The sequence below is a fragment of the Lactuca serriola genome, chromosome 8 (assembly GCF_051521515.1).
Source record: "Lactuca serriola cultivar US96UC23 chromosome 8, Lser_US96UC23_V15, whole genome shotgun sequence".
Lineage (NCBI taxonomy): Eukaryota > Viridiplantae > Streptophyta > Magnoliopsida > Asterales > Asteraceae > Lactuca > Lactuca serriola.
The window spans coordinates 77965572-77969734 of NC_136415.1; positions in this window are offsets into that span (position 1 = coordinate 77965572).

Sequence of the window (4163 nt, forward strand, 5' to 3'; positions counted from 1 at the left end):
CCTACATGGGTGGGTTTAACTTTCCCATCCTTCACATCTTGCAGGTAATTGGGGCAGTTTCGCTTCCAGTACCCCTTTTCGTGGCAGTAGAAGCATTGTGCTTCCTTTGGGTTTGAAGAAGGAGGAATGAGACCTTTCTTGGTCCTAATTGAAGAGGAGCCATCAATGGAATTTCCCTTGGTACCCTTCGAAGGGGTTTTCCTCTTCTTCCCCTTTCCCTGGCCAATTGCCAGAACAGGGGCTGCTGTTGGAGTAGGCGTAGAACTAACAACCGACTTACCTTTAAGGCCACTTTCAGCGGTCCTTAAAAGTCCTTGAAGTTCGCTAAGTGTGACTTCCTCCTTATTCATATGATAAGTCATACGAAACTGATCATAACTTGGAGGTAAGGAATGTAGAATGATTTTAATCGCCAAGTCCTCAGGGAAGTCCACATTCAGCTTCAACAACCGGTCCACGAACCTTTGCATTTTCTGCAATTGACAGGTGATGGGTTCACCATCCTTCATCCTATCTGTTATCATGGAGGAGATGATTTCATACCTCTCTTGACTCGCGCTCTGATGGTATCTATCCATCAGATCCAAGTGCATCTCAAAGGGGTAGAAATCTTCATAGGATTTCTGGAGTTCGGGAGTCATGGTAGCCAACATGATGCATGACACTTTGGTAGCATCCCTCTCATGTGTAGTGTACTCTGAAACCTCCTCAAGAGTAGCAATGGACTCATTGACGACCCTAAGCTCCTTATCAAGGACATATTCCTTGTTCTCATAGCGGGTAATCATCCTGATGTTTCTAATCCATTCATTGAAGTTAGACCCATCAAAAGTGACTTTCCCACACAAGCTCATGAGGGAAAAGGAGTCTGTAGGGTTTGAGCCAGTAGTAGTGTTGGAAGACATCTGAAAGAAAGGACAAGTTTAATTAGATGAAAAGTCCTTAATAAGTCATCCAAATGAAATATTACGGCTAGGACCCCACAAACTATTTCATAACTTGGAAGAGGGATGTCGTAATCCAAGCTCTGAAATATTTGAAGGTTGGTAAATGACGATTTACCAATTTCCACCATTATAAACAAAATAAATTATTAAGTTTTAATTGGATTTGAAACTCCTAGATCTTTTGAGATACATTTAACTTTCAATGGCATGTTTGAATCTCGATTGTGCCCTCTTAAGTTTGTGACTGGGATGTCGAGGATCACAAACAAGGTGTGAATAACCATGCAAATTGACTTGGTACCCATAATTTTAACACCTAATTGATGTGTCGGTTAACTACACGCGCTCCACCGATCTATGATAAAAATTAAGTCACCCTTTGCCACTCTTACTAGTCCTAGTTAGTGTGCCGGTTAACCACACACGCTCCACTAACGACTTGGTATGGTACAAAGTGTAATTTCATGGGTTAGAACCTATTTCACATTTTCATAAAGTAACTAAGATTGGGAATTAATAAAGGTTTAGTTACTTTATAATTTCATTATACTGTTAATGAGGATTAAGGTCCCATCCTACCCGTTCGGCTAACGACCCTCCACCAGTCAAGGAAACGGTGGGTGAGAGTGGAAACCCATTAAGCTGCCATTTTATAGGCATCAACCTTATACCCCCCTTATAGAACGGCTTCGTGAATGAGGCCTACTTGCGGTAAGACTGGCTTATTCTTATACATATATAATGATTAAACTTTTAATATTATAGAAGTATAAGGGTTGAGCATAGGGCTGCAATTATTTGGGATCGGGAAGATGATCTGTACTCGTTATATTTCCGCGGGTTAAGCCGGAGAGGCTAGCATGTGGGTTTCTAGATTTGAGGCTCAAGAGTTTTACTCGAGGCCGAAATGTGAGTCACAGGAACTCTGGAAGGGAGTGATGATTATGTTCAGCTGGGGTTTTGCAGCTGGAAGGGGAATGGTTTATTGAGGGATAGGATTGTCGTTTTGTAGAGCAATGATTATGCCCTCTTAGTTTTTCAAGCTTGAAGGAGTGAGTAGACTTGTGACCCCAGGATCAGGTTGTATTCCAGCTCGGGGTCAGTTGGTTGCAGGAATATGTAACATTATTTCAGCGCCAACGAGCGCAGAACGGTCGAAGTGGCATAAGTATCTGTGAGGTCCGGTTTGCCTTGGATCTCTTGTATCGGAGGGAAATGATTGATTGTATGATCTATTGCACTTTTGGGATTGTAGACTATGTCTTGGGAGTAGTTTGCAGCTCCATTTAGGGCAAAGGTTGTTTCAGTTGTTGCAGTTCAGCTGTAGGCGTTTGAGTTGGTAAGTGAGTCAGGGTGTGAACCCTAAAGAGAATGAGTTTTAGAGCCCGAGAGCGGGAAGCTTGTTTGGAACACCTCTGGGAAAGGGGTATTGTGTGGGAGGCCTACGGACAGGGTCCCACAGAAGGGTTATTCAGCATTGTCAGGATTTCGTGGTTAGCAACCGTTAGTGACTGACGGACTAAAGCGCTAATGGAAGGGGTTCATTGCCGAGGTATTAGTTGGAGCATTTATCTGTTGGTCTTTAGAACATGAGTGTGGGGTCATTCAAGCATTAGTGGCTGACGGTTTCACTGGGATTCATGAAGTGTTCATCTGGTTCTTAGAAGTATGTGATCAGTTGGGACTAACTAGCAATGGAGCATTAGTAGGAAGGAGTTGGTTGTCATCGGATCGATCGTTGGGAAGTGAGAAGAATTTAGAATCCTCCAATTTTCATGTATTATGAAGGCTTAGTCGAATCTAAGTTGGGAAGTGTTACCCTGAGATGCGGAAGTGGGAGAGGTTTTGAAACAGGGATAAGTTTCACAACCCGATAGGGAGAATGGAGGCCCTAGTGGCTGCTTGGTTTGAGGGTTGTGTTGATTGGGGGTTCAGCAAAACACCCCAGCATAAGTACACGTCTTCTGGGTGCTTGATAGCAGAAGTTGGGGAACCATGTTGGGGTTCTAGTCAATAATCAAGTTCAGTTCGAGTATTCGGTCGAGGGCGTGCTCGACTCTGAGGGTTTTTGGATTGATAGATTGAGGGTTTTGTTAGCTGCAAAGGCTCAACAGTGCATTCAGCACGGGAGTGCGGGTTATTTAGCGTATGTAGTGGACACGCGGGTCAGGGAATAGACCACATATTTCCGAGAGGGTGGACGATCGACACGAGGCCTAGGGTTAGGCTGAGGATATAGTCCATAGAGTAGATCAGGAGTTTGAAGCCCCAAGTGGGCGGGAACAGGATGCATGGGAGAGAGCATCAGGAGGGGTGGTCCATGGAGATGCTCAACAGTTTAGAGCGGTCCGGATAGACTGAAGACCTGGTAGGGCGGTCCAATCATGCTGAAGACTATGTATATGTTTGTAGATCTATGGTTGGGTATTGAGTAGGCTGCTATGCTATAGTAAACAATAGGTCTGTTCTAAGTATTGAGCATGTTGCTGGAGTAGGCTGAGGACTCTGATGTATTTTGGTTGAACGGAATTTGTTATTAGTGGTCGGACAGAGTTCAAAGGATCTTGGTGATCTCATCAGTTCGTAGTGTCTCCGAGGTTTCATCTTCTTGGATCGGGTAATACTCCAGTTGGGGACTGAGAGTGGATCCGAATGGGTATTCGTCAGTTTTGGGAAGGTTTGGGATTAGAATATCTTGTCATTTAGGTTCTAGGAACCAGGTTAGATCTCTCTCATGATCTTCTATGGCATTTAGATAGGGTTGAGGCGGTCCTGATCTATACACTAGGCTAAGATATCCGGTGCGGGCCGACCGTAAGTCGTAGGCATGTAGGCTCGAAGGGAGCGGTGGGATTGAGGCGGTAGGCCAACAAACCCTCAAAATTTTGACTTGATAGTTGAATTGATTAGACATGTTGGTATTCTAACCTGAAGGGGGTGATATGGGTTAGATATGAGTGTCGTACTGGTTGGACAGTAGTGTAGGTATGTTGATGATGGTTTGAGTTATTGTGATGTGTCTTGGGTTGGTTTCATCTGTGATAGAGCCATAGCGTGTCTGAAGTAAGGAGAAGATGGGTCGCTAAAGACCAGTTAGGATGTGAGGCTGACGTGGGTCATGTTGCATTCATTATGTTGGCAGGAGTTGGTGGCAGGGCGTGGAAGCAGGTCCAACCAATTGGTTTCTTTTCGGGAAGACACGTGGGACTGCTGTTT